This window comes from Octopus sinensis, linkage group LG3, assembly GCF_006345805.1.
Source record: "Octopus sinensis linkage group LG3, ASM634580v1, whole genome shotgun sequence".
Lineage (NCBI taxonomy): Eukaryota > Metazoa > Mollusca > Cephalopoda > Octopoda > Octopodidae > Octopus > Octopus sinensis.
The window spans coordinates 76,007,660-76,034,126 of NC_042999.1; the positions used below are offsets into that span (position 1 = coordinate 76,007,660).

The 26,467-nt window shown below is 37.1% G+C and overlaps 1 protein-coding gene across 1 annotated transcript in view; it reads right to left on the reverse strand.

The window, feature by feature from the left end:
• LOC115209487 (aquaporin-2) overlaps positions 1–26,467 on the reverse strand; it is a gene marked incomplete at its 5' end in the record, with an annotated part of 458,626 nt that overhangs the window by 14,045 nt on the left and 418,114 nt on the right. The window lies entirely within an intron of this gene.

Consider the following 26,467-nt stretch of genomic DNA (forward strand, 5'->3'; position numbering starts at 1 on the left):
GTGGTTGCTGTGCGTGACTGCGGCTTTGAACTGGTTGATCACTCTCCCTATTCTCTTGATTTGGCTCCATCAGACTAGCCTCTGTTTTCCAACTTGGAAAAATACTTGGCTGGTACTAATGTCGCACTCATGATGTCGTCATATCTGCTGTTGATGATTTTCTTTTTTTTACCAACAAGATCAAAGTTTCTTCAGCAATGGGATCCAAGCATTGCAACACCGACATAAGACTGTGTAGACGGTAAAGGGTACTATATTGGAAAATAAATCTCATTTGATCCCATGTCAGGAGAGTAGCTTGTTTAGCCTATGAATATTTTCAGCCGACCCTCGTATTATACAAGAAAGCTTTTAATTTAGTGTTAATTCTGTACAAGTTTGGGATATAATAGCTATCCAATAATCTGAACTAAACAATATATTTTCTTTTCACTGAGTTTTTTTCATCTTATACTCGTAAGGAATTTTATCTCGCATTATTTACATATAATGCATACATACAAACACTTTCAAATACATACATCAAAATTTAACTTGTGTTAGTCGAACTAACAAGATTATAATGCATCTAATCTGTGAGTTTGTTGCGTGATATGTATGTGTTTGTGTGTTCAAGACCTAATTTGTGAGTTTGTTGTGCAACATAGATAGATAGGTAGATAGGTAGATAGATAGATAGATACATACATACATACATACATACATACATACATACATACATACATACATACATACATACATACATACATACATGCATACACACACATACATACATACATACACATATACATACATACATACATACTTACAAGCACGTGCACACAGATATATGCATTAAAAAATTACACAGAAAAATCAAAGCTACTAAATGATATCACGTTCATAAGGTTGTTCATCAGGAGTTCCAAATATCAAATGATATATGCAAAATTCAAGCGATATTTTACAAAACACACTCTACTGTTATCAGGAAGGACTTCCTAATGATTTCGTATTTAATTATGACATGACATCATACGCATGTAGATATATTTGTCTTGCCGTCAGCTAATACTAGACAAGGCTTGTTGCTTGAACCGAACTCACGAACCGGAAGCCACGAGTCTATAACATCATTCACTGTTATATGAACAATTCGTTATCGAACTTTTATGATATGATCAATAACAATGAAAACAGAAATATATTTCTAAACGTTTTTGTTGTATAGAACAAAGAATATAGATAAAATAGTTGCCCAAACGAATGATTTCGCAAAACCATATTGTCTTACACTCATACACACTCATACATGCGCTTATTCACACATGTACGTATATTTACACTCTGAAACACACACATTCACATACATGTTGATATAAGTATTCGCAAATAACAGGAAATATATAGACATATGCAAATATAGAACTGTATATGGAAATATATATTTGCGGTTGTCTGTGTGCACGCGCAAATATGAACACAAAGTGAGAAGGAGAGAGAGGGACAAAGACAAACAGGTGGAAAATTAGACAGCTAAATACAGAAATAGGTATAGATGTAAATATCTGTATGAAAACACATACATGTACACATATTAGTGGCTATATGACAATGTGTGTGTGTGTGTTTTTGTATGTGTGTGTGCATAAGTACCTTTGTTAATACATGCACACACATGATTGTGAGTGTTTTTGCGTCTATGTACGCGCTTCTGTGTATGATACGCGAGCATGTACTTAAGTGAGTTTATGAGTTTAGATCATCTCCAAAATGTAATATTTATAGTTTAGGAAAGCCTTTGATAACTTTGTGACTGTAGCGTTGTACTATAAATATTAACTGCAAATCTGTTTCTATAAAGTGGAACAGAAGTAATAATATGCAATCTGTATTGATAGTTTCAGCAGAAGGTCATTTCTGGAATAGTATGTTATAATTTCCCGGGTGATTATCTGTCAAAGCGTATGTTTAGACAATCTAGTTTTCCGAAACAAGGTCAAAGCAAAAATGTCATATAGTTACACCGCATTGATGCGCTCACACACGCATGCTCGCACATACTTACGTACACACACGTGTATATATATATATATATGTATATATATATATGTATATATATATATGTATATATATATATATATATATATATATATATATATATATATGCATACATGCATACATATACACACCTGTTTATATATATATATTTATATAGTGCGAAGTGAAATCGTTCAGAGGGGCAAACAGCATGAATGTGAATGATTAAGTTACAGGGTGATGTACTGAATGCCGTATGCAATAAACTATTACATTATTGAAAGTAATCTTTAAATTTGGGAAAGAAAACAACATACATTTCAAGATAAGCTATGTTCCCGCCCCATTTAAATCTATTCGATGAAACTTTAGGGGTGGGGGGAAGTGAATGGTTGTAAATGTGTTATTAGCCAGAAAGATATATAACTTTTACGTAGAGAGATAAGCAAATAGGTAATTTGGGATAAAAAAAGAAAGAATAGAATTATAGTAGACCAGAATTGTATTGCTTTATGTACTCCGCTGTACAATGTATAATTGATTCATTGAAGTCTGGAAAGTATAATGTAACATTATATCTATTGGATAGTCTTATAGTGAATTACCAAATAATTTATGATAAGAACTGTATCCTGCTTACAGCTAGTTATAGCGAAATTACACTCACTCACGACCTTTCCACATCCTTTTTGCTACTTTGCTTCCCAAATTTCCATCCCACCACACGCACAAAACGCACACACAAACACACACCATAAACTAAAATAAAGTGTGCATTTACTTATTAACTATGTTTTCATCATCAAAAATGGTTAGAATAGGTATAAATACAATGATTATGAAATAATATTAGGTGTTTATGGTCGAGCAAACATTTGAGATATATCTGGACCATTTTGATCTACAGAATTATAGTTTCCATCTACGAGACAATGTTTTCTCCAATTCTGTATAATGAAATAGTACACGGCTTGCCGGCGTTTACTTTATAGGCATAGCGTTAAATATAGAGATTGGAAAAATATTAGGAGATTAACTAACATTATTCTCTGAAGAAAGAAAGAGCCGAATAAATAAACATTTGTAAGACTTGCAACAAATGAACTTTAAGTTCAATTATACTGTAGTCGTTGATTATTCATGAGTGTTTTTGTGGCAGGTAATTAGATCCATGTACGTCAGTGTGCCTCGGTTTCGGTAAGGTATCTAATCTTCAATGAAATATAAGCTAGACATTCATCATTGAGGGCCGACTATATAATCATATAGCTACTACTACTACTACTACAAGATACAAGAATACGTTACAAGAAAGATTCTTGAGGTTTCACGAGACCTGTTGTCACCAAATCTTTGGATAACATACATGCTAATTTAATTAGTATGCAATAACATCTGTATAATAATAATAATAATAATAGAAATAATAATAATGATAAGAAGAAGGAGGAGGAGCATAGGGAGAAGGAGAAGAAGAAGAAGAAGAAGGAGGAGAGGAGCCGAGGGAGGAGGAGGGGAAGAAGGAGAAGAAGAAGAAGAAGGAGAAGAAGAAAAAGAAGAAGAAGAAGGTTGTCTTGGTTATTTATTTTGTTCAATCGCACTGCACTATTAGCTTATTAAAACAAGATACAAATTCTTTATGTGTTTTAGGGAAAAGAAAGGTTATATCTATATCTATCTACCTACCTCTCTCTTTACATATATATATATATATATATATATATATATATTAAAGACAAACAAGAATGAAAATGCTACTTTCTTAAAATTGGGTGTGTTTTAATTTACATGCTTCGGTTTTTTGTTTTGAAAAAAACTTATCAAAAATAAGTATAAAATATGTGTAAAGAAAAGAGAACTATTAATTAAATAAAATTAAAATTAAAATTAAGAATAACATTCATAGTTTACTGTCCTTTCTTCTTGCAGGAGCACATGGTCCATTCGTTCTGGAGGCATGGGAAGTTCAATTCATATATACATACATATATATATACATATATATATATATATATATATATATATATATTTATTATATAGAAGGAGCTTCTACAGGACTAGAACTGTTTCATTCAAGAGAAATCTTCAGGAAGCTTCCTGTAGATTTCTCTTGAATGAAACAGTTCTAGTCCTGTAGAAGCTCCTTCTATATAATAAATTAATTTTACTCTGCTATGTATTGAGTACCTTATTTACTGTGGTTAACCCCGAATCAACCCGGGACCTACATATATATATATATATATTTTTTTTTCTACTCTTTTACTTGTTTCAGTCCTTTGACTGCGGCCATGCTGGAGCACCGCCTTTAATCGAGCAACTCGACCCCGGGACTTATTCTTTGTAAACCCAGTACTTATTCTATCGGTCTCTTTTGCCGAACCGCTAAGTAACGGAGACATAAACACACCAGCATCGGTTGTCAAGCAATGCTAGGGGGACAAACACAGACACACAAACATGCACGCACACACACACACACACATATATATATATTATATATATATATTTATATATAGAGGGCATTATTATACATACATGCCACACGCTAAGAGGGACAAAATTAGTCATTTCTACCAAAAATTTTACTAATCCCACCGAATGCAATTTTTCAAAGTAAGACATTTAAAAATATGGACTTGTATCACCTGTGATTTCATACCTCTGTATTCATCAGCAAGTCTACCCGATAATTTCTTGTTAAGTTTTCCTTATTAAGAAGTTGTCCTTAATTGCTAAATATATATATATATATTATATATATATATATATGTGTGTGTGTGTGTGTATTTCTATATATATACACTAGTAGGTGAACAAACGAAAGAAATGGGTACTCGACACATTTAGTAGGAGTTACATAACCATAACACCATATGGCCTTCCGGTACCCGTTAGAGACCGAATCAAACTATTTTAAATAATACACACACATATACACACTCTCCCTCACACACACACACACACACACATATACATACATACGCACGCACGTACGTAAATTAAAGACACGATATTGTGAAAGCTCTAATGCTAATACTATAAATATTTTGTGTGTGTGGATCTTCCAACACAACGTATATAGAAAGTAGGACTGGTACTTTACAGAGAGCTTACAGTTGCCCAAGAATGAATAATTCCCTCTTATTTCTCTCCTCAATTTAGAGTGTAAACTGATTTATGAAGCCCTGGCAAGAAAAATATCAATATCCAAGCAGTGAAGGAAGCCATATACATACCAGTGAACAAAGTATGTGAATCTGAACCCTTAAGTTACCTTGAGCAGGCCCAAATAATTTGGAATAAAGAGGAAGAAAAGATAGCGAAGCGCTCGATTGAACTGTCAAATACATCTGGATCAGTTACTTAAGTACTAATACACAAAGTGTTGTTTTGTTTTGCTTTTTTTTTTTAAATTTTTTATTTCAAGATGTCTGAACATCTAATGTGGTATATATCATGAGCATTGATGCGGTTTACCACCGTTGAAGCTCTTGTGAACTCAAATCTATAGAAGATGGAGCAATATTATGGGACAACTAAATGCTACTACTTATACCATATATCACCGTTTATTGTGTATAAAATAGCATTATAAAAATAACAGAATGTATTGATATTTGTTGATTCTGAAAAGCGTCAGACAAAATACTCAGCTGTATTAAGTTACAAGTTACGTTTTGAATTCTGGAGTCGACTTTGCCTTTTATGCATTCTGTAGTGTATAAAATAATCAACAAACAATTACTGGGATCGATAGGAATCAACTACACACAGTTCCTGCTCCCACCACTTCCCCTTCCTTTAAAATGGGCTGATCTCTTGCCTGTAGTAGAGAACAGTATTATAATATCAGATGAGTGGGCGTGGAGATGAAATTGTTGGCATATAAAGAAAAAACCTGAAGCAAAAATGTGGATATAATTCTTTTGTGTTCACTTTTCTTTTACATTTATTTTCTGCAAATAATCAAATAAATGGTAACAGTGAGTATGATAAAGTAGATGATAACTTTATGCGGAAACCGGATATATGAATATGATCAGATTTGGAACCAAATATAGTCAAATGAATTTCATCCGCCACATACACTTACGTACAAACAATCATATACATATCCAACTATAAATAAATACATACTCATATATATATATATATAATATATATATATATATATATATACACACACACACACACACACACATATATATATATATATAATATATATATATATATAATATACACATATATAGACAACATATACATAGATATACATACACAGATATATATATATATATATATATATATATACACACATATTGTTCTATCTCTCTTCCTATGTGTGTGTATATGTATGTATTTGAACGTTTAGTCTTTAACATCGCGTATATCAAATGAAATACTAAGAAGATGCGGGTCGCCAGTAAAAGTTAATGAATCAAGCTTTGTCTCTTTCTAACTCTATATATCTCAATATTTCACCATATCTCTCTATGCCTCTCTTTGTTGCGCTTTTTTTTCTTTTACTCTTTCCTTATCTATACTTTCTATATCTGCATTACTCAGTGTAATTACAATAAAGCAAACAGACAAAGCGAGCTGAGTGACACATTCCAAATTTAGAAGTGGTGGGGAGAAAGACAATTACTACAGCAATATAATTTTCCGCTATTGTAACGGTGATATATTATCTTCAATCTCAGTTTCGTCATGTTTGTATGTATGCTTGAATATGAATATAAACATATATATACATATATGCGTATGTACGTATCTATGTATTATATACTTGAATGTATATATCGAGAAAGAGAGAGGGGGTAGAGAGAGAAAGAAAAATGAGGGAAAGAGAGAAATAGTAAGGGGAAGTAAAAAAGAAAAGTAATTAGAAATGATGCTGAAATTCTTCGTTGATGCTACTCCGAATTATGCGAGTATTTCCGCTAATCACACAAAGATATGCTTAAAACTTTGATGGAACTAATACAGTAAACTCAACTGAATACACACATACACACACAAACGCACACAAATATTCGTCCATGTATAAATGAATATATACATGAATACATACAATTATGTGTTTGCATGCAAACACACACATACATATATATTCATGGTCATAAGTAAATATGGCCTATGTACACTCGTGATAATGTGTGTGTATGTATGTATGTGTGTGTATGCGCGCGCGTGTGTGTGTGTGTGTGTGTGTATGTGTTTCTGTGTAAGCCTATGTGAGAGAGAAGAAAATACAAAAAATTGAAAATAAGCTTGAAGTCCTTAAGATATTTTATTTATATTTACATTACCGGTTTGACAATTTCATATCTTTTCAGGCGTTGTGAATCAAATACTTTTGATAATAATCTTCTTCATAGTTATTCTTTGTCTCTGTGTGTGTGTGTGTGTGTATGTGTGTGTGTGTGTGTGTACACGTGTTATCCTGACTAAACAACCCATCTACTCATTCACGCTGCCAAACACTCACATGCATTGGCTGAATCAAGATGTCGAACAGAACTTCTTTGCGTTGTATGTTCAAAGTCGTCTGACACCATCTTTTCTTATTATCTTTACGACATCCTTAAATGAAGAACTAGTCAAGTGCTGAGGTCAATATAATCTAGTAAATAAGTCCCCACATATCTCTGACCTTGTGCCTATACCAAAATTTATTAGGAATTGAAGATTCTTCAAACTAATTATAAACAAACATATGCGCGCACATATCTATATATGCTTCTCACAGAATTTATATGTTTTCATCTGTACTCAAATATGTGAGTTGCTTTGTCCTTAGCCTAAGACATATAAAATAGTTGATATAAGTGAACATTCCACAGTAAATATTGCATAAATACATACATCTGAGTATTTAGGCTGGCTACAGGAACCGTTACAAGTTTCTATAACGTGCCCTTAAAACTCAAAGTCGCATAGGGCCAAATCAAACCGTTTTAAATAATAATATAACTCCTACTAAATGTGTTGAGTTCCTCTTTCTTTAGTTTGTGCACTCACTTGTATAAATATTTCTTTACTGCCCACAAGGGGATAAACATAGAGGGGACAAACAAGGACAGACAAAGGGATTAAGTCGATTACATCGACCCCAGTGCGAAACTGGTACTTTATTTATCGACCCCGAAAGGATAAAAGGCACAGTCGACCTCGGCGGAATTTGAACTTAGAACGTAACGACAGACGAAATACCCACTCGTATATATATATATATATATATGTGTGTGCGCGCGCGTGTGCATGAGTTTTGTGTATGCATGTGCTTGTGTCCTTTGGATTTACCAAAGGCTTGTTAAAGCCATTTGTTCAAGATGGAGTCCCCCATCTCTTATTCGCCCGTGACGAGCGAGGATGAATACCCGGCGTTGTCGCCAAGTAAAAAAGAGGCGTTGTCGCCAAGAAAAAAAGAAGCGTTGTCGCCGAAGAAAAAAGAGGCGGCGTCGCCCAAGAAAATGGAAAAACCAGTACCAGCATCAACTCCAGCAAAAAAATTCGCTGAAGTGGCTGGGAAAAAGATCAAAAAAATAAATATAGAAAATTTAAAAACATTTGCAGACTGTGTAAAAAAAGAAGGCACAGAAGTGACTGTGGCCACAAACATACAAATACATGACGATATAGAAAAAAAAAGAATAATATATAAAACTTACGACACAACGAAAAAAATGATCCAAAAAATTGAAGAAAAAAAAATAGAGTCTTGTCTAAAACCTTTTATGGATAAAATAACGTATATAAACAGAGGAAAAAGATACGGCACAGTGGAGGTGCGTTTTACTACGGAGGAGATAGCGAAGAAACTATCGATGGAGCCAATCAAAGCGGAAAACATTGTCTTACTACCATTGTATAAAGGAAAAAGGACGTCGAAAATTTCAATGAACAACATACCGCCAGAGGCAGATGCTGAATGTCTGGTGGCAGCAGTGATGGTAGGTCTGGAGGAAAAAATAAACATCCTCCAGGCCACAGTGGAGGAAGAGGAGTTCTGGAAAGGGCAGAAAATAGTGATAGCCATTCAGGCGGAGGTGCAAACACTGGAAGAAATTCCAGAAACGGTAAAGATTAGTGAAGACGAGAAAATAACAGTTTTCGTGGAGGGCAGGAAGCCGAGGTGCTTCGGCTGCGGCAAGAAGGGTCATGTAAGGGCGGAATGCCAACCCCAACCCAAACCGCAGGAAGCACCTAAGCCAAAAGAAAAAGAAGATAATGTGTCACCAGAATCAGCGTCGGACGGCCCAGAAGGAAGACTGAAGGTGTGGAGGTGACGGTGACAGCAGAACCAGCGGCGGAGGAAAAAAAGAGCGAGGAAAAGATAAATGAGGAGGGGTGGGCAAAAATTACCGGAAGGAAAAAAAGAAAAACGGAAACCACCCCTCCCAGAGTAATTTTAAAAAAGAAAAAAGAGTCAATGAACTCATATATGGCCGTAAAGGCAGCAAATAGCAGACTCGGAAACGTGTTGGCAGCCATGGCCAAAGTGGAGAAAGTAGTGAAAAAAAACGACTTTGTAATTTACAGAATAGGCCGGAAGGATTACGGGCGGATAAAGTCAGAATTCTTCCATGACGTAGGCCCACTTAGATTGGATGTGACATCTCCACATATATTCGAGGGCCTACGTCAGACTCCCCCACGAGGCCCAGAAAAAGAGTTAGAAGAACAAGAAAAAACCGAACCACTGATATAAGGTAAGTAATGGATTACATTTATGTTGGTTGTTTGAATGTGCGCGGCCTGGGAGCAGACTGGAAGCAAGGTCGCTTCCTGCATGATATCAGGTCGCGTAATTTAGATGTTATTGTTGCTACAGAAACCCGGTTAGAGGGGCCAAGAGGTCTACTCCCGCTGTTTGACGGCTACGAGAGTTTTTTCTCTCCTGGCAGTCCTACAGGCGGGAGTGGGGTGTTGGTCCTATTAAAAAGAAACCGGGTTTCTGGGAAAAAGTTAATTTTTGCAGATCCAGAAGGTAGGCTGGTCGTCATGGATTTGACGTTCAGTAACGGTAAAGTTATCAGACTGGTTGCAATTTACGCACCCAACCATACAGGGCAAAGTGATTATTTTCGTGAACTAGAAAACTTTCTTGGTACTTCGCATTCATTAGTGGTGCTAGGAGACTTTAACACAATTTGCAAAGCGGATGTAGATTATGTTGGCTCGTGTCCAGATAGAAAAGGCAACAGTGGCTTCATGGAACTGCTAAGCCGCTTTGAGCTAGCAGATCCTTATAGGCTGGAATTTCCGAACGCTCCATTGTGGACATGGTCAAACAGCGACGGATCTTCCAGGTCATATTTAGATAGAATACTAATTAGAAAAGTAGACAGTAAAATAGCTAAGTGTCCACAGTTTTACCCGATCAGCTACAGTGATCATAAAATGGTCACTTGTAAGCTTGACATAGATAAGGTTAAAAATAGAGGATCCGGGTACTGGAAACTTAATACGTCCCTTTTGGCGATTAAGGAGTACAAAGACCGGATTAGGAATATAATTCAGAGGGCACTATCTGGTACCATCATTAATAACAAATGGTGGTACGCCCTCAAACGAGCCATCAAGTTTGAGTCTATTAGATATAGCATACGAGTAGTGGCTAGAGAGGCTAGAAGGGAAACTACTCTAGTTAAGGAATTAGAGGAAGCCATGAAAACTGGCTCTGCGGCTCAGGTGGCGTCCAAGAGACTGGTGTTAAACCAGCACCTCGAGGCCAAACACATGGGCTGCATTGTCAGGGCTAGAATCCGCCATATGGGATGTGAAGGAATCAACGCCGTGAGATGGGCCCGAGTGGTGGAAGCTCGGCATGGTAACGATGCCACGATTCGATCTTTGACGAACCAACAAGGTGAGTTGATAAACGAACCCGAGGAGATGTGTGAGGCCTTTCAGGAGCACTTCGCTCAGCTTTTCGGTGAGTGCGGCGAACTGGATAGGAGGAGGGCCTTTACGGACCTACTCGACGGGCTGCCGCGCTTATCGGGGCGAGATGCGGAGGGCTGTGAAGGGCCAATCACGCCTGAGGAGGTGGTTGAGGCAATGGCGGACTGCGGCGCGGGCAAGGCGCCGGGTTTGGATGGTCTACCCTATGAGTTATATAAGAGTATGCCAGACTTGTTCGGGCACCTACTGGCGGAGGTCTATGCGAACTGGCAGCAGAACGGGCTTATACCCAGATCTGTGCGCCGGGGAGTAGTGACTCTCGTCAGAAAGGACCCGAACACAGGGGGAGTGCATTGATAATTTCAGGCCCATCACTCTACTAAACACAGAGTTGAAGATTTTGGCCAAAGTGTTATCGAAAAGATTGGCGCGTGTCGCGGATGGTCTGATCGGAGAGGCACAGACATGTGCCGTTCCGGGCAGATCCATTCAGGATAATCTCCATCTAATGCGGTACACTATAGAGGGGTTAATAGTGATTCTGGCAAGGGTGGGGCACTGGTCCATTTAGACCAATCTAAAGCTTTTGATAGGGTCGACCATCGTTACCTGGTATCTGCCCTGGCACAGTTCGGGCTGAGCCTTGGCTTCCTCAGGTGGATTATCCAAATTTATGATAACATCGACTCGGTAGTTCGGGTGAACGGCTTCTTGTCGAAGCCGTTCAAAATCAAACGCTCGGTTCGTCAAGGGTGTCCGCTCTCCCCGCTTTTGTACGTGATGGCTCTTGAGCCATTACTGCGAAAACTGAGCGGCATCCCGAGACAGCCAGGTAATGGAAAATCAGTGTCAGCGTACGCGGATGACATCACCATCATCGTAACCGAAATGGACCACCTATGTAAAGTAGGCAAGGCCATAGAGGTGTACGAGACGGTGACAGGAGCAAAAGTTAATCGCGAAAAGTCAGTCGGCTTGCAACTCGGCACCTGGAGAGGCAAGTCGATGCCTCCTGACAGCGTCGTGGGACGTTGGACGGAGGGTCCGATTAAACTGCTAGGAGTCTGGTTCGGTCCAGACCTCCAAATAGAGAAGAATTGGGGCGAGGTAACGAGCAAGGTGGCTGCAGTAGCCAAGACCTGGTCTTGGCGGTGGCTATCCCTGAAAGGGAGGGCGGAGGTGGCCAATGTGTTTATCGCATCGGTTATCACCTACCGCCTTTCCGTCGTTCCTTGCCCTGATTCGTGGTTGATCAAGTTGGAAAGACAGCTCTTCTACTTCTTGTGGAAGGGCGGGAAACCACTTGTGAAACGCTCTACTTGCTGTCAACAACCGTTAAAGGGTGGGCTAGGGATGCCTTGGCTGATGATGCGCAGACATGCGCTGAGGTTAAGACATCTGTGGCTCTACCTGGATGGTGAACGGGTGTGGTCTTCGCTAGCAAAACTGATGTTTCCCAAGTTCACTAGTTTCGGTGGATGGGAAACCTGGCTGAATCGTAGATCGAAACTTGGTACTTGGTACACGGAGTGTCGCAAGGCTCTCCTGCTATTCCGTCGCTCGGGCAACGCCTGCGGTGGGGGTTCCACCACATTCTTCTATAGAGGGTTGGTAGAGGCGGAATGTGAAGATACCTTGGGGGAAACCCTAGGTCTCGACGATAATCAGCTGGCCAGTCTGTTCCGACGTACGTTCGAGCCGAGGACACTGGACAACTTCCAGAAGTCTCTGGCATGGCAATGCTACAGAGGAGCTCTACCTGTTCGGGATAAACTCGCAAGGCACGGTGGCCAAGACAGTCCGATATGTCCAAGATGCGGGCGGGATAGGAAACCGTCCCGCACGCTATTGTTCATTGTCCGACGTGTCTGAGGTGTGGTTTATGCCGAACACCTGTTGTCAGGTACACGAAGAGTACAGCTGTCGACTGAGTCGATTACAAAAATTGACCCACCGGATTTCCTCGTGAATGAAGGTAAGTTTCGTTTTCTCGTTGTAGTAGCAATTGCGAAAGAGGTGATATGGAAGACGAGAATGAAAGGTGTACAGTCAGGCAAGTTCATCTCCGGCCCTGGTTTGATGAAGTATTTCATCTTTCACCTGAAAAGGAAGATAGGGCTGGAGAGAATATGCCTGACTAGGAGAGTGTATGAAGAACGATGGAAGGATGTAGCACGAAAGTTGCGAGTGAAAGATACAGCATAAATGTAATACCAAGCGCAACCAAAAGTATCAGTGGGGAGGCGGGGCTCGTGGGGTCCGAGCTAAACCCGCACCCACTCCACCCGTAATATCTTCCGGTCTGTCCCATCATTCGATTTCTGTCCATTTATTGTAATTCATGAAAATTTTTAAATTCGATTTATTGTAAAAACCCATTCGTGTGTCTGACCCCATCATCAGATTGTATTGTCCCGTCTATGTTCGCCCCTTGTGGGTAATAATAAAACAGCATGTGCTTGTGTACGTATGTGCGTGTGTTTTTTTGTGTTTGTGTGTTATAAAGCAGATCTTCATGTTCATGCCATCATCGTCATCATCATCATCATCATCACTATCATCCGAAGCAGCAGCAATAACACAAAGGCGTTCAATAAGCAGAGTTAGTGAACTGCCAATATTAACTTCATTGTTCATCCCTATCAGTTGGATAATTAGATTTTAACGATCACATACTAGGAAAAATTAACTTAACAATCTTCCCTATTCCCGAATTTTCGTTCTTTTAACATTACTACCACTACTGCTGTGGTTACCATCGTAGTGTATGTGTTTGTTCTCGGTAATTCATAACCGAGTCTCGCTTTCAATGCTCAGCTGAAGCGACAATTATTTTACTTGATGACAGTGAGAAACCATATATGAAATATAACGTCTTTGAGACTATTCAAATATATTGTAACATGTTTCTACAGTCATTGTCCTCATAACACAAACATAGTGTTGTGTTTTTGTGATTGGCATTTTGAAGGAAAAGTTATCAGAGAATTAGTTATGTAGCGTTTTAGGACATTTCGAATATGATTGCTATCCAGAAATTTGAGACACTATGTTTTCGGTGAAACGGATATTTAATCTGGCTTCAATTCTAATTTGTTACATTTTTCTCTTTCGGTGCTCATAAAATCCGAATTCCATTGTTTTACGAATCTGAGACACAATGGTAATATAAGAAATAAAATCGTTTTATTCTATTTCCTTGAGATTTAAACTAAAGTAATATTCGGTACAAGAGATAAAGCTGGTCGAGATAAAATTGCATTATGCGTGCGGATCAAAATGTCATCTCCTAACAATACTTAACTTTTAATCACACATTCCAGCTATCTATTTAATACATATAATACAGGACTATAGTTATATCCTATAACCTGTACGACACTATAAATATATAGACGACTGAATGGACTAAATATATTATTAGTAGTTATCTCACTGGTATGTTGCTGATAATTTTGCAATTCTGACGGGAAAGAAATGATTTGAAGTTTTAATCCCAAAAATAAAGAAATCACTTAATTCAATAAGCAAAGTATTATGTTTCAGTAAAACATAAAAAATTGGTTGATGTTGTCAGCTCGAATGTTTGCAGAGTTATGGCTCTAGAATATGTATATCAGGAAGTGGGATCCAGAAGATCTTGGTTCAGGGATGGAAGGAGTGAATTTTAGTGTGAATTCTAGGTGTAAATGATAGCAAGGACGACACTAGTAAGCAAAGAAAGTATACCTAATAAACTCAAGCAAGAGTGGTACACATTTTGCGCTTTCACCTTACAATGCCTCCATAAAATCTTGAAAAGCTCAGAATATCATTAACTTAAAGGGAGTCCTAGAGTGGATTAAATGTATTATCAGCGACTTTGTGTAAGTGGAACCCATGACCTAGACTTCGTTATCACAGAACAGTTAGAATTATTTGTTTTTATTTTACTGTTTGCTTAAATAGGCTTAAAGCTACAAAATTAATCAGTGGCTGGATAAGAGATCGTTTAACTGTCACACTTGTTTTAATTGATATATATTTTAGTTAGAAACAGTGGCCTTATGTCCTTTCATGAAAAAGGCAACGTCTTACTCTGTAGCGAACAATATTCAGTTGGAAACGTAATACTTTTCCAGTAGAAAATGACGATGAATTTAAGTGGGTCGTCAAATATTATGTAGACAAAAAAAAATAACTCTCATGAAATCCGCTACCTTAAGCATTTTACTCCGAAGTTGTGAATGAGTTACTGCATCATCATTGAAGACTTAGTGTACCTTATCTAAAGCAAATTAGGTATTATCTTGTAAAGGAATTCATTTCGCAATTACGCTGCTGTATGATCGTCATCACTATGTAAAGCTTTAGGAAAACGCTTCCTAACAAAACCTCGAGTCACCAAACCCTTGTGAATATTTGGTAGACAGAAACTGTATGGAATGGAGTGCGCCAGTTTTGGGGAAGCAGATTTAATCAAACACTATTTAATACCACCATCTGAATCTTATGTTTCGTTACACCTACTCTTGCAAGCACTTAAACCAATTTGGGGATAATTTCCTTCCTTCTCAACTTCCTCACACCAGAAGCGGTGGTTCCGATTAAACTTATTTCATAAAATACTTCGTGAAAAAACTTCTTTCAGGAAATCCTTTTTAAAAAATCAGTCTTGCAAAATCCCTTCTTTTACAGCCCTAAATATAATAAGATGTGCTAAGTCCTATAAGCCAATGAAACATTGGATAGATCCTATGTACAACTATGTACAATTACTGCAGTTCACTGGCAATCAAACACACAACCGGCCAACTCTCACTTTTTCTTTTGGCATATTATCAATTTAGTCGTCGAAGTATTTTGGGGAGTGGTGCTTCAGTGGCTAAAACATTTAATATAGATTAATGTAGTTTATGTTGCTATCAATAATTCCCAACAGATATGTAGATTTCGTGATTAAACTAAATGTCACAGTGGAATCGACAACCCTGAAAACAAAATCTATATCCTTTGTTAAGTTAACATTAACGCTTGCTTGATTGTGATTATCAATGATGCATCTGAAATCGATTAGAATTTTGTCAGAGAACGCCTAAACTCTGAATAGATTTCGGAAGTTTCTGAGTTGATGTTGCACGTGTCACATGCTTCTGTAGTCCCATAATAACTCCACCATAAGACGAACCTGCGACTTCTAACTTGTAGTTAGTTGCTTTTTTCACTTCGAGTGAATATGAAGGTCGATATAGAAAAAAAGTACATCGTTACAATTTCTTTCATTTCAATCATATTGAAACATTTCCATGAGCCATAGCAATTGCGTAAATGAAAAGGTGTTTAGGGGAAATTATTCTAGATTATTATGATGGTTTTGTTTTAATCTTAGGTTGTCATCTATGACACAAGATCATACCATCTCTCATTGACTAATTGTCTTGATTTAGATAAGCAATATTTTTTTAAATACAATTACAGCTCAATCCTCCAATAATGTTCAGTAACAATATATTGTTATAGTGATATATTACCTTGCAGTTCGAAATCTCATGGGCGTTTAAAGTGGAGTGAAAACAGGCATGTTGTGCTGCAATTATTCCGTTCAATAAAACGACTTACCTCCTGGTCAACCAGCAGCAATCAATTATGGAATCCTCATCATTTACACATGCCACTAACGCAATTAGCCGTCTTCTCTCTTTGCATTTTCGACCACTACTATAGTTATTTCTGTTCTTTAACTGGATATCATAGCAGCACATTTGCTGAGGCATTCAAAATTCATACGTCTTTTATGCTCTCTTCGCCCATACCATACTATATCTATCACAATCCCAAATTCCATAGTAACTATTATGGACTAACACCATCCTCCCCATTATGTCAATCCTTCGGAATCGTTCATCCAAATAAATATTTGTAAATATTCAGGACGAAGTGTAATAAGTTCGATCTCACCGTTCCATGAGCACCCCCCAGCTTTGCGACCAACTAATATAAAAGTGAGTGAATGCAAAACCTTCCCCTCTCCCTATTTTCTCTCAACTATAATTTTCTTAGACTTAAAATATTCGTAAACAATGGCTTCTTAAAACAACTTAGGGACTTATATCCCACCTTTTAAAAGATAAGGAATACAGGTAAGCATGCCCTAAATTAACGATAAGTTGATATGTCAATATGAAGAAAGTGTGATGTAAGTGTTACTTTCTGTTTGTACCTAAGATCTGACATTTATACTTTTCACTGTTTATGTAATTCATTTATTCAATTATTTGTTCAGTTATTTGCTGATTTCTTACCTTCTGAATTATTTTTCGTCCTTGATGCCATATATGTCGTTATCAGGGGGCCTTCGAACCCCCCGTCGGCCCCCGAGTTCTCGTGAAGGTGTATCCCAGCCAGAGTAGCGAACTGCAAGAAGGGAAGTAAGCCACTGGTTACTGGGTGGGGTTGAATCGGTGGCAGCCCGACGAGGCAAACATCTTCTGCTTGCAGACGTCAGACACTCATGTTCAATTCATACAGTGCCGACTACATGTTGAAATTGCATATATATATTCTACTAAGCGTATGTGCACACCGAAGAACGTTAGAGATTGTTAAGTGACACACACATACACAGCTATAAACATGCATATAGCATTTTTTATTATGATTTTTTGTTAAGCTTTCTATTTACGATTCATGCTTGTAAACGTTTAAAGCAGAATTAGTATGATTAATAAAAGCATTAGCTAATACGATTGACATATTGAAGACGCCATAAAGACACAATAAACAGAAGCAACTAATATCAGTGATATTTTCAGTAACATGGGCGTACGAAGAGCGTACAAGACAATACAGCATATATTAAATCTTTAGTGTGAAAACTTCTATAGTTATATATTTTCTCTGCTATTGTTGTCATCTATTTATGTGCATATATATATATATATATATATATATAAACACACACAAGACTTACCATATATATATATTATTTATGTATTTCATAAATACTTGAAAGCCACAATATATAATGAGTAGACAACAAACTATCAAGAAGGTAAGCCAAAGCATATTTGTTTTATATCTACCACATTTATGTGCTAATACATAGACAAAACACAAAGGTAAGAGAAATATAAAATCCATTGACTCAACTTCGATATATTACTGTTACTTATTTTGTCAAAAATAGTAGGGTGAAAGGCAAAATGAATCGGGTTAGTAGATGAAAGGAGAGTCACAATACTCCGCTGGTAATTGGCTTTTTTTTTGTTCTTGTGGGACGAAAGGCAATGGAAAATGCGCTGGTGTAAAAAATAATAGATATCGGAAAGTTCAATCGATAGAAATCTGGACAAAATGCCTTACACAATTTTTGCTACTTTCCCTTTACTATCTGAGTTCAATTCCCCGTGGGAGGAAATTTAGCTTTCGTATTCTAGGATCTATACACTATAATGTTCGGGATCAATTTAATTGATCGTTCACACTGCTAGAAGTTGAGTAAGTAATAGTCGGGGCAGTATAATCGATTGAACTGACTATAATAAATGGATGATACTTATGCTATTTTTTGATTGGTTATTGATTGCAGAATCATTTGAACGCAGAACAGTTCTTTGTGTAACTAAACACATAACAACATTTAGACTGGATGCTTATTGTTAATGCTACTTAAGTGCCTTAATAACGATTAATGAAAAATTATCATCATCATCATCATTATTATTATCATTATTATTATTATCATTATCATTATTATTATTATTATTATTATTATTATTATACATATACCTATTTAGGGAAAGGTGTTTAGATAATTCTTTGACAGCTAATTTGATAACTGAAGTGGGCTAACCAGGGATGATACACAATTCAGTACGTGATGTAAATCCAGCCTACACTAGATTTGTGATGATGATGATCATCATCATCATCGTCATCGTCATCATCATCTTAATAACAAGAAGAAGAAGAAGAAGAAAGTATAAGCAGCAACTAGGAAATGAGAGTGAAAATAGTGCATTAACTATAATAAAAAACGTAAACAGAAATATATTTAAAAAAAACATACCAGGACTTAAAATATCGTTTTATACAGTCTAATATATACCCATATTTGACATAATCCACATTCTACGCAAGAATATCGATCCGCAGACCCAGCTCAAACACAGATTTTCAACATAAACTGTTAGCTAATAAAATAGCACAACTAATAGAGCGCATGTGTTCACACAACAAACAAACGAAATGCTGAAGTAATACAAGAAACTAAACATACCCCAAAGAAAAAAAGTGAGAGAGAGAGAACAGACGTAACATACAAACATCACCCCGAAAGACAAATAATGCGAACAAACTAACGGGAAAATATCTTACATAGTTGCTCACGCAACTAGAAATAGCTGCCCAACACATTATACCATACAATCTTAGAAGTGAATCGCTTTCGTAACGTGGTTCTGGGATCTTTGCATATAGGGAGAAAGATGGGATACTCATGATAGGAATAATTTTGATAACAGGCTTCATTGAGTTCAACCACAACAACAACATGGTGATTCAATAAAATATTGCATGAAGCTGTTAATAATAATAATAATAATAATAATAATAATAAAATAATCATTTCTAGTAAAGGCACAAGACCTGAAATTTGGGGGAAGAGGACTAGTCGATCATATCGACCCGAGTGTTTCACTGGTACTTAATTTATCGACACGAAAGGATAAACGGCAAAGTCGACCTCGGTGGAATTTCAACACAAACACCAACAATAATAATTCACAGAGACAAATGATCATCTTGTTTCTAGATGTCCAGCCTTCGCTGAAAAGGAGTACCTCATAAAATATGACAGACTAGGGTAGTGCATCCACTGGAATGCTTGTAAATACTACAAAATTAAATCCCATGATAAGTGGTGCAGACACGATCCAGAGGAAGTAGTAAATGGCGAGGGCATCACCACCCTTTGGAACTTCCCAATACAAACAGACAGAAACATTGACTCCAATCGGCCAAACATTGTGATCAAGGGCTACAACAAGGGAACTTGTCTCTTAATAGCTATGTATGTCCCACAAGATCAAAATGTCTCGAGAAAGCAATACGAAAAGTTTTCTCACAATAAAGGTCTCCAAATTGAAATCAGAAAAATGTGGAAGCTTAGTACTACGATTATACCAGTAGTAATTCATGCGTTGGGAATGATAAAGGAGGGAGCTGAGAAGAATATTAAGCAACTCCCTGGTAACTCCAATTTCCGTGAACTGCAAAAGATAACCTTGAAAGGTACAACACAGCCCATGTACTACGGAAAGTACTCTCCATTTAAAATAGAATAAATGTGGCGATAATTATTTTAGCATGCATAGCAAAACAAAAATGCCTTTGCTACTCTTGGCTTCAGGAGGATGCCCGGTACTAAGGCAGCTGAAATAAATAATGAAAGGAAACCATAAATGTGCGAAAAGTGGGGGGTGGTAGAGAGAGCCATGACGTGGTATGAGAACAAACCACAGAGAGCGGTAGAGTCGGAGACCAGCAAAAAAGTCAGGGATTTCCCAATCCAAACAGGTCAGGTGCTAGAGCATAACAGACTGGACCTAGTGGTGGTGGACAAGATGCACCATATATACTGTATAGTTCAAGTTGAATGCTCCTTTAACCCACGAATAGTCAAGGAGAAAGACGGAAAGATAGATAAATACAACCATCTTAAGTATGGAATAGCCCGGCTATGGAAAATGAAGAAGGTGAAGTTAGTGCCAATTATTGTTGGGTCATTGGAAACAGTATCAGAAGACATCAAGGGAAATATAAAGGAAATTGGAATAGATGCCCAGGACATCTGTTACAAAAGGTTTGCCTCATTAGCACGACCAGAATAATCAGGAAAGTATTAGATAGCAGAAAATAATGGATAGCATGGTACCGTAGGCTGCAGGTAGCAAGCTCGCTACGCATGTAAGACTCCATGAAAAAGAGAAATAATAATAATAATAATAATAATAACAACAATAATAATAATTGACATAGAAAAGTTATCGAAGGTGGTAGAGACTTTATAGAGCTAGAAAACTATTACAAAATAACCACCATATGACTACAGAAATACCTACTTCAGAAGCAAGGAAAGCCGATATAGATAGCCATAAAAACTGTTTTCATTCTTTAAGGAAGCTGTCAAATACAAAAAAGAAGTCATAGTACCTAACAACAACGAAGAAAAAGAAGAAACAACAGAAGCTGTAAAAAAAACTGAAATCCAAACTAAAACTGGTACAGCAACGCATTATTATATAACGATAGCAAGAAAACCCCGTAGATGGCAAATATTGAGTTAAGCTAAGCAGAAAAGAAATAGACAAAGCAAAATCCTAACAATGGCTGTGAAGCTCAGGACTGACAGCAGAGACTGAAGCATTTTTAATTGCAGTACAAGATCGAAACCTTCCGACCAGAAATCACCAAAACCACGTAATCACCAAAACCAAGTAACTGCAGAATATGTGGTGATGGAGAAGAAACAAAAAATCATATTGTCTCTGGCTGCCCAATGCTGGCTAAGAAGGAACATATTTACAAACACGACAGTGTTGGGACACTGCTCTCTCACTCATTAATAATAATAATAGTAATAATAATAATAATAATAATAATAAAGATTTCAAATTTTGGCACAAGGCCAGCAATTTCGGGGGCAGGGAGTCCACTTCGTGGATCCCACTACTCGAAACTGGTACTTATTTTATCGACCTCGAAATCATTCAAATCGAAAGTATGTGGCATCTCGGAGCGATTACAATACCAGTGATGGTAGGAGCAGTAGTAATAAGGAAAAAAAGGGAACTGGAAACTATATGAAAATGGTCCCTGGCTTGCCATCCATGCAAGATGTGCACAAAGATTCTTTTAACAGGTGCATCGTATGTATTCAGGTGTGCATTGTTGCTCTGAAAACGATAACCTTCCATGTAATTTTTTTTCTATATAACTTTGATTTTATAAATGAACAATCGGGTGTGCTTATTTTAATGGTGAATTACTTTGCATTAGATACCGTGAAGGCATTTGGCAAGAAATGGAAACAAAATTGAAGGAAATAGAAAAAGGCTAATAATAATAATAATAATAATAATAATAATATTATTATAATTATTATTATTATTATTATTATTATTATTATTATAAGAGACCACCACACACGGCGTAGATGGAACAAGCAAATTAATGCTGTGGTCATGAAGTGTTACTACCTGAGCAACCCGGTAGATGAAAATGATGCTCAAATTAGGGGTTACCGACAACGTATGTATGATCATTGGAGGAAATGGATTGTTTCAACTCACCGAACAGAGACTATGTGATCAAGCTAGGGCAATAAGGAAAGATCGTTGGGTCACAGAAGTAGAGCTCGAAGCTATCAAAAGACGGGTCTTGGAAAATTGCAGCTGAGATAACATTAAAAATACAGTTCTTACTAATACAAGTAGTCTCATAGCATAGGAAAGGAGCAGTGGTAGTTTACTTGATGAGAGACATGTAGAAGATCTAAAAGAAGACAATAAAGCTAATGGCGATATGACAGATGAACAAAAGGCAATCTATGACAGAATAAAGGCAAGACTACTGGAGAACGATAGCGACATTATTTGAAACCTTAAAAAGGTTGATCGGTGGAAATTGAACCAAGAAACGAAAAATGTCAATAAAATTCTGAGATACATCAGAACAAACAACATCACAGAAACAAATCATTTGATCAAGGCAGCAAGAATTATTGTAGCAGGAAACGTGGGTGTTGATGACAAGAAAAAGAAATATGATAGAAGTGACAAAAGGAAAGAGCCATGGTGGAAAAGAAGAATACCGGCAGGGTTAGATATGCTCTCGAAGGAAATTTCTGTGTTAGACCGAAAAGAGAAAGGGGAGCTAAAAGCGAAGAAAAATACAGGGCACTGAAAAAGAAGTAAATTATTGAAAGAAAAGGCTTGAAAGTGGTAATGGAGGAACTGATATAGCGCCTTGTCGCAAAGAAAGCAGAGATGGTAAGATACGACCAAAGAATGAAGGGTTACCACCAGACTAAGTTTTTCAGAGTAGATCTATAAGGAAATAAATGGAGAGTGTACAAATGAAAAGCTGATACCAGATAACAATGAAAGTCAGAGGTTTTGGAGAGACATGTGGAGCAAGGACAAGGAGCACATAAAGAATGCCGAATGGTTGCAAGAACTGAAACAAACAGTAGCCTGCCCCAAACAGGCAGAACTACTAATTCCAGCTAGGGAAGTGAAGGAAATCAGAAAAAATGAGAAACTGGAAGGCTCCGGGACCAGTTGCATTTCAAGGCTACTGGATCAAAAGATTTGATGAATGTCATGCACGAATAACTGCGCAACTCAACACCTTGTTAAATACCGACCAAGTAACACCAGGGTGGTTGACATTGGGTACAACAGTACTGTGCTTGAAAGACATCGAAAAAGGCAATACGGTAGACAATTACAGGCCGATATCCTGTTTGCCACTTATGAGGAAATTATTGAGTCCTGCCACATGAGCAGAAGGGTTGCAAGCGTAAGTGCAGGGGTACCAAGATTAACTCCTGATAGACAAAACTGTACTTAGAGACTGAAAGAGGAGGAAAAGTAACTATCGTAAGGTGTACGTTATGATCATATACTCTTGGATTATGGGGTGTATAAACCTATTTGGTATTGTATCGAAGTTGAGTGATTGCTTAGAAAAAGTATGGTGAATTGGAGGACGGACCTGACAGCATACGGAATAAGTATAGGGACAGTAGAAATAAGGAGGGACATCTTCCAAGGCACTGCTTTTCCCTACTGATCTTTGTACTGTGCTTGATACCACTAACGCTAATTCTAAGGAAAGCAAAAGCTGGATATGTATTCAAAAGCCACCAACAAAAAATCAACCATTTGTTATCCATGGGTGACATCAACCTTTATGGAAAAGATGAAGCCCAAGTCAGTTTCTTCGTTGATACGGTGTATACTTCCAGTGCTGATATCAGAATAGAGTTTGGATTAAGAATGAGTGGTGTGTTAGTCTTGAAGAGAGGCAAAATCAAATGTATGGACGGGCTATCGATACCGTCGGGGAGGTTATGCAGCAGATAGAAGAGATGGGCTATAAGTACTTGGGGATTTTGGAAATGGATAAATTGATGGGGAAAGAAATGACAGAAAACTTTAAGGTGGAGTACTTACGCAGATTGAGACTGATACTTAAGTTGAAATTAAGCGGACGGAATAATATTGAAGCTGTCAACACATAGGCGGTTTCACTCATTAGATATGGAGCAGGAGTAATTGCATGGACAGTAGATGAACTAAACAACTTAGACAGAAAGACAAGGAAGTTGCTAACTAGATATGGGACACTCCACTCAAAAAGTGACACAGACAGACTGTATGTACCAAGAAAAAGGGGGATGCGAACACAGCATTAGAGTAGAAGAAAGCAACATAGCATGGAATGTGAAAAATGCCACAGAACCGCTTTTATTAGAAGGTCAGGCCTGTGTAGGATGAAAGATTGCAATGATAAAGCACTGCCCAATCAATTGAAAACGATTGAAACAGAAATTAGGTGGGTAAAAATGCATGGCCAATTTAATATGGATGCTGAAGATAAGACAGGCAGAGAAAAAAGATGGCTGTGGATGACTAGAAATGATTTAAAACAGGAAACGGAGGCTCTAATCTGTGCTGCCTAAGAGCAAGCACTAACAACTAAATACATAAAATATAGAATAGACATCACACCAGTAAGTGATAAGCCATGTACGCCACTAGCCCAGAAGGAATATAAGAGACTCCACGAAATTGGACACTTTACAACAAGTATGGATTTAACAGAGCAAAAAATTGGTACGAACACAAACCCGAAGGCATCATCGAAAATGATAATGCAAAGATCCTCTGGGATTTTATGATTTAGTGCGTGGATGAGATAGAGAATAGGAAGCCAGACATAGTCTTAATTGAGAAAGAAAGCAAACTATGCTGGCGCATAGATATAGCATGCCCAGCTGGCAACAAGTTATGCAATAAGGAAGAAAGAAAAGTCGAGAGATATGACAGGTTAGCTTGGGAGGTTAAGCAGTTGTGGTCGATGAAAAAGATGGTAGTAGTACCAATAATAGTCGGAGCCCTGGAAACATGAGTAAAATCTTGAGAAGTACATGGAACAAATAGGGGCTGCAATAAGAGTAGAGAATTTGCAGAAAACAGCACTGCTTGGAACTGCTCGAATACTCCGGAAAGTGCTCGAAAAGTAAGAAGTGTTACCTTAGTAGTGAACAGCTGATACCGTAGTACATCTCCAGCGTTAGAAGCTGTGCAAAGGCAATAATAACTTTATACAATTACATAAAAATAAAGCTATAGGCATCAAATGCGCAGCTGTCCCAGAAATAATTATTTAGTTATATTCTCAACTACTGAATTAGCAAAAGATATACAAGAAAATAGAAAAATATGATTTATATCAGCCACAATACGAAGAGATTATATTTACGACATATACCGGGTAAAATTGATGATGAGGCTTCTGAAACTAGACAATTAATAAAAAAAATATCTACTGTAGCACTAGAAAAGGCGCCCAGTAAAGAATGATTAATATAAATATCTAAGGAGTATGAAGAAAAGAAAAAAAAACACCTTAAGGAAGATGAAAATATAGACTGATGAAGTAGACATTTGTGATGTGAAACAAAATAAATTGTTAGAAAAAACAAATAACTATGGTGAAAGTAGAGCAATAGAATGCCATGCTAACATGATGAAAAGCGCTCCTATATGACCAATATCTAGGAGGGGGTGGCTGTATAAAATTTAAGTAGAGAAATATTTCAGAATCGGCTGAGTAGCGCAACGCTCAAAATGAATGACCAAATCATTTGCACTAGAGACAACTAAAAGTATTTAATGAAACAGAATGCAATAAACAGGAAATAATAAAGTAGATATCAACATACTTAATATAGTAAGCTATGAAATTTTAATTAAGTCCACTTCAACTGTCGTGATGAGAAGAAGACACTATATTAATAATCAAATCCAGACACCCGGATTTTGAATTAAGATTAAATTGAAATAATCAACATTGGAGAGTGAAATAACTCTGGACATGTTCTGACATTATTAGACTTAGTAACAGTCTATGTTTGCTAAATCTTAGACTACTTATGAAATATAGAGGATTAGAATTAATTGAAAATAGAATGCGGGGGGGGGATTTTTATCAATGTCTGAACATATGGAAGTTGAAAGAAAGAATTAACGCATTGTTTGTAGTTCTCTTATAATTAGCAAACGAGAATACTCTGCTGGAATTATCACAGCTGGGAACTTCATCCATGAAAATCACACCAGCATTATAAAATTCTGACAGTCTGTTCATCGTATAAACAAATAATAGAAAGATGATCATACTCTGGGATATGGCAATCAATAGATATGGAGATTAAAGAAAACCCGTAGAATATTATCAAGAACTACTGGGAAAAGAAATACATCCTCAT